This window comes from Neofelis nebulosa, chromosome 12 (genome assembly GCF_028018385.1).
Source record: "Neofelis nebulosa isolate mNeoNeb1 chromosome 12, mNeoNeb1.pri, whole genome shotgun sequence".
In the NCBI taxonomy this organism is placed as follows: domain Eukaryota; kingdom Metazoa; phylum Chordata; class Mammalia; order Carnivora; family Felidae; genus Neofelis; species Neofelis nebulosa.
In genome coordinates, this window is record NC_080793.1 from 57,973,556 (window position 1) to 57,979,555 (window position 6,000).

Below are 6,000 nucleotides of genomic sequence, written 5' to 3' on the forward strand. Positions count from 1 at the left end.
CAAATATGTGGAGAATAAATAACGTGATACTAAAGTAAGACATGGGTCAACGAAGCAATCAAAAGAGAAATTTTAAAATATTTTGAACAAAATGAAAATTGAAAGTACAACTTATTAATTTATTTGGGATTCAGTGAAAGCAGTAGTTAGAGGGAAGTTTCCAACACTGAAAACATATATCAGAAAAAAAAAAGATATAAAATCAGTATCTAAATTCCCCTTAAGAAACTAGAAAAAGAAAAGCAAGCTAAATCCAAAGTAAGCAGAAGAAAATAAGTAATCACAACAGAATCACTGAAATTTAAACAGGAAATCAATAGAGAAAAATCAGTGAAGCAAAAACCCACTTCTTTGAAATGATCAATAAAATTGACAAGCCTCTGGCCAGACTAACAAAGAAAAAAAAGTACACAAATTGTTAAGATCATAAATGAAAGAGAGGCCATTACTACAGGTCCCATGGACATTAAGAGGATGATCAAGGAATACTACGAATATTATACCCACAAATACTCTATATCCACAGATGTAATAACCTACATAAATGGACAAATTCTTTAAAAAGTACAATCTGCCAAAACTCTTATAAGAAATAGACAACTGGGGAGTGCCTGGGTGGCTCAGTCAGTTAAGCTTCTGTCTTCAGCTCAGGTCATGATCTCCAGGGTTGTGAGTTCGAGCCCTGTGTCAGGCTCTGTACTGATAGCGCAGAGCCTGGAAACTGCTTCATGTTTTGTCTCCCTCTCTCTCTCTGCCCTTCCCCCACTCACATTCTGTCTCTCTGTCAAAAATAAATAAACATCAAAAGAATAAAAAAAAGAAAAAGAAACAATCACCTGGAATAGGCCTATATCTTAAAGATATTGACTCAATAATTAATAACCTTCCAAAACAGAAGGTACTAGGCCCAAATAAGTTCAGTATTAAATTTTATCAAGGATTCAAGGGAAAAAAATATACGAATTTTCTACTATTTCTTTCACAGGATAGAAGAAGAAGGACTATTTCCTAACTCATTCTATGAAGCCAACATTAACTTAATACCAAAATCAAAGATATTAAAAAAAATCAAATCAATATTACTCCTGAAAATAGATGCAAATATCCTTAAGAAAATAGCAGTGAGTTGAATCTAACAATGTATATGAAGAATTATACAACATGACCCAAGTGGGATTTATGACAATTTTGTAAGGCTTGTTCAACTTTTGAAAATCCTTTAATGGATTCATCACACCAACAGGCTGAAAAACAAAACTCACATAATGATATTAATAGATGCAGAAAAGGCATTTGCCAAACATAACACCCATTCACAATAAAAAACGTCAGTAAAGTAGGAATAGCAACAAACTTTCTCACACTGAAAAAGAATATCTAAAAAGCATGTAGCTGACATCATAACTAGTGGTGAGAAACTTGAAGCTTTCTCACTAAGATGAGAAACAAAGCAAGGATGCCTCTGGTCACTACTGTTTTTTAACATCACACCTTGCATTAGCAAGGACAGTAGCATCCCCTAAAATTCAAATACTTAGGTACAAATCTAACAAAATGTATACAAAATATGCATGATGAAAACTACAAAACTCTTATGAATGCCAAAAAAAAAAACCCTAAATAAATGGAGAGATACTCCATGTTCAATAATATGAAGGCTCAATACTGTCAAAATGTCAGTTCTTCCCAACTGATCTCTAGATTCAATGCGGTCCCCATCAAAATCCCAGCAAGTTATTCTGTGGATATTGACTAACTCTGAGGCAAAAGACCCAGAATATTCAACACAATATTGGAGATGAACAAAGTTGGAAGATTGGCCCTACCCATCTCCAAGACTTGTCTTAAAGCTACAGTAATCATGACAATGTGCTGTTGGCAAAATAATACACAAATAGATCAATGAAACTGATCAGAAAAACTAGAAATAGCCTCTCGTAAGTGATGAACTTCTGTAGCACAGAGGTTTTTTGGGTCGGTGGAAATCATCTATTTGAGACCATAATGGAGGATATATCTCATTATACTTTTGTCCAAATCCACAGAATGTACAACAACAAGAACAAGCTATAATGTCATAATGGACTTTGGATGTTTAGATGAGATGTCAATGTAGGTTCACCAATCAAAAAAAAAAAAAAAAAAGTACCATTCTGGTGGAGATGTTGATAATGAGGAAGGCAGTGAACTACTCTAAAACAAACAAACAAACAAACAAAAAAAAACCTCTTCATTTAAAAAAGTCATATATATAAATATAAGTGAGCATTGGCTAACTGTCTGTAATGGTAATGCACTATAAGGTTTTAAAAGGATTAGAATAAAAATAGGAAGATAGCATTTTAATTGAGGAAATGCATAAAACCAACAGTGTTTGTCCTCCATTCTGTTCCCCCAGATCTTTTCCCCCCCCCCATGTCTGTTAACCTCCACTCTTGATTCCCTGAAATTCTTAGCCAAAAATTCTTCATCACTAGCGCATAAAAACCTATGTCCTTTCCACGGGTCAAAGTAAAGCTGAGGCACTGCTTACTTAACTCCAGAGTTACCAGGTGAGACTTTCCCCTTTCAGTTTCCTTGCTATGTCCAAAACATCTTTGCTGTTTCTCCTAAAGCCCTTCTTTAATACATTACCAACAGATGAAACCTAATCTTAAGATCTGCTTCTGTAGAAACCTACCAAAGATAGTTTTCATTTTAGATCTAATAGTTAAACTACTATCATGTTTATGAATGCATGGAAGGGAGTAAAATATCCAAAAAGCATTAACTTTGATCAGTCAAGCTTGCATAGTATAACCTTCAGCCTATGACCAATTCATAGTAAAAGAGCGTATAACTTTCAAACTAAGTGGAAAAATTGAAAGAATAGTAAAAATAATCAAATCAAGAGAATGCAAGAAAGGGGAAGGAAAGAATCATAAAACAGGACAAATAAAAAGTGCATTGTAAGATGATAAATTTAAAATCAGATATAGCACTGTTCCATTATTAATCCTACAAATGATGTTAGAAAAAAAAAAAAAAAAGCCAAACAATGGAGACAGCGGGCACTGGGTTACAACGTCTGCATGGCATCTTCAAGGCTCGCCTCCGATGCGAAGACAGTCATCGACAGGGCCCGGGCAGAGTACCAGAGCCATTAAGTGAGCATGGACGACCTGGTCACCGTGGAGAACATCGCCGGCTACTTTGCCAGTCTGAGGCAGCTCAGGGCAAAGGGTGCAGGCTCTTTGGTATCTCTGCCCTGATTGTGAGTTTTGACTTAGACGGCACCCCCAGACTCTATCAGACTGACCCTTCGGGGGACGTACTGCGCCTCGAAAGTCACTGCTATAGGCTGGGGTGCCATAGGTGAGAGGATTTCCACAGAAGAATTACACCCACAAAGCCATAGAGACAGAGGAGCTGACCTTTAAGCTGCTTATCAAGGTTCTCCTAGAACTGGTTCTGTCTGGCGGCAAAAACATTGAACTGGCTGTCCTGAGAGGAGATCAACCCCTCAAAATTTTAAATCCTGAGGAAATTGAGAAATATGTTGCTGAAATTGGAAAAAGGGAAGAAAACGAAGGAAACCAAAGAAAGCATCATAATGACAAAATCTTGTTCCTGGTGTTTTTGAAATTCAGATCATGGGTATTCTCAAAATGACAGGTAGGCATTTCCTTTCCATGTATCTACTGTACAAATGTCCTGAAATAAACACCTATATTTGTTAAAAAACAAAACAAAACAAAAAAGCAGATACATTGAAAACATTCTGTACTATTCCATTCACATTCAATTCAAAAACAGTTGCACCTAAATCATAGTGTTTAGAGGTTTGTACTTAGATAGTAAAACTATAACAAATGAAAGCAAGCGATCACTTCTTGAACTGAGGAAGAAGTGCCGGCACAGTGATTTCTTTGAACAGGGAGGGAAAGATTTGTTATTTATAAGGAGGATTATGTTTGATGTCTAATTTTATGCGTCAACTTGACTGAGCTAAGGTGCCCAGTTGTTTGGTCAAACACTACTCCAAATGTTGTTGTGATGGTATTTTGTAGATGTGATCAATATTTACAATCAGGTGACTTTAAGTAAAGCAGATTACCTTCTGCAATGAGAGTGGATATCAACCAGTTGAAGGCCTTAACAACAAAACTGAGGCTTCCTGGAGAAGAAAGATTTCTGCCTCGACATTCTAACATAGAAATCCTATCTGAGTTTTCAGAATTTTAGCCTGCCGTATGCATTTTGGACTGAAGTTTGCACCATCAACTCTTACCAGAATTTTCACCCTGTTGGCCAACCCCACAATATTCAAACTTGATGACTCTTACAGTTGCATGAACCAATTACTAAAACAAATCTCAATTTCAATCTTTCTCCCTCCCTCTCTCTCACTGTTCCTCTCTGTCTGTGTGCATATGTGCATAGGTACAAATGCAGAGGAAGGAGTACACACACATGTGTGCGCACAGGTACACACACACCCACACACACAGGAGAGACAAAGTGAGGCAGTAAGAGATAGAGACGAGAGAGAGAGAGGGAGATTCCTATCTCCATGTATCTATTTCGTGTTGCTTTAGTTTCTCTGGAGAATGCTGACTGATAAGAGGGCTTCTGAGTTGCTGGCTACATGTTATTTTTCACTTATATGATGGTTTACATGGGTGTTCTTTTTTTTAATAATTTACTTAGCGTTACATTTATGTTTAAGCCATTTTCCTTACGTTTTTATATTTCACAACAGAAAGTGAAGCAAAAATAAATAAAAAGGAAAAAGAAGGGTGAGGGAACGCTTACCAGGGACTGTAAGATTTAAACTTCTGTGACAGAATGTCCAGTTTGCATACCACACTTCATCATGTGCCCACATTCGTATGTTAAACAGTGTCAGAGCCCCATCAGGAGAAACCCGCCAGGCAGTCAAATATGCCAGTCCTAATATAATGAACTCCTCTTCTCTTCACCAGTGATGGTTACGTCTCTGCAGCCGTGCTTTTCTGTGTAGCTTTTACTCCACCTGGATTGAGTCCGTGCTTCCTTAAACCTAAGGTAATTTCCCTTAGCTTCCTTTTCCCCAGAGGTGTGGACCAGTTTACAGAAGTGAATAAAATCATGGTTTCCAAAGACAGAGGGCTCAAGTCCCTTAGCCACTGAAGAATCTGATTTAACCAAAACAAAGTGAAAAGACAATTGTTACAATAGCTTTGGCCTGTATAGAAATTTAGAGATTTACTAGCAGTTTAGCAAGCACAACTCATTTCATTTTGAATCATTAGCATGTGAGCTTAGTATGATTGTCCTCATCCTATAGCTGAGGAATCCAAAGTTCACAGATGTTAGTTTATGGCTCCCTGTCACTCAGCTGCCACCAGGAAAGAAGCCAATTGGATATGCAGGGCTTCTTTCTGATCTAATTTGTTGCTGTGTATTGGGGGTGCTGGCTTCCAATGGAGCTAGACTATTTGAAGGACTTTCTTGAAGCCTATGGTTCATAAGCAAGCTAAAAGCCCCCAATAGAGTGATGCTGTGTGGGAATTTACAGTTTCAAAGTGTTTTAAATTTATATTTTTAGCCAGTCATCAAAGTTTAAACATTGGTTTTAATATTGCATTGCTTGTGCATATATTGGAACTAAAGTTTTCCAGATGAAAGCACAGAGGTTCAAAGAGATTGAGTGAATAGTCCAAGGGATAACTTGGGACTTAAACCTAGATCACTTGAATCAGAGCCTGTGCTTGGCCCACTATGTCATATTACCCCTAAATGATCATATTGTTAGAAATACCTTTCTAAATTTTGTAAGCCCTTCTGGAAATCATATTATTATGTTTACATAGTTACAGGGGTATTAATTGTATAAGCAGTGTGTGTATATATATGTATGTGTGTGTGTGTGTGTGTGTGTGTGTGTGTGTGATTTGGATAATGTCTGCAAAGGTATTGTAATGAAACCACAAAGTCCTGAAACCTAATGCTGTAAATTCAGATGGGGAAGGTAAAGCT

General features: G+C 37.1%; 1 pseudogene; it reads left to right on the forward strand.

Moving 5' to 3' along the window:
* The first annotated feature begins 2,080 nt into the window (after window positions 1-2,080).
* LOC131490763 (proteasome subunit alpha type-7-like) lies at window positions 2,081-3,651 on the forward strand (annotated as a pseudogene).
* The last annotated feature ends 2,349 nt before the right edge of the window (window positions 3,652-6,000 follow it).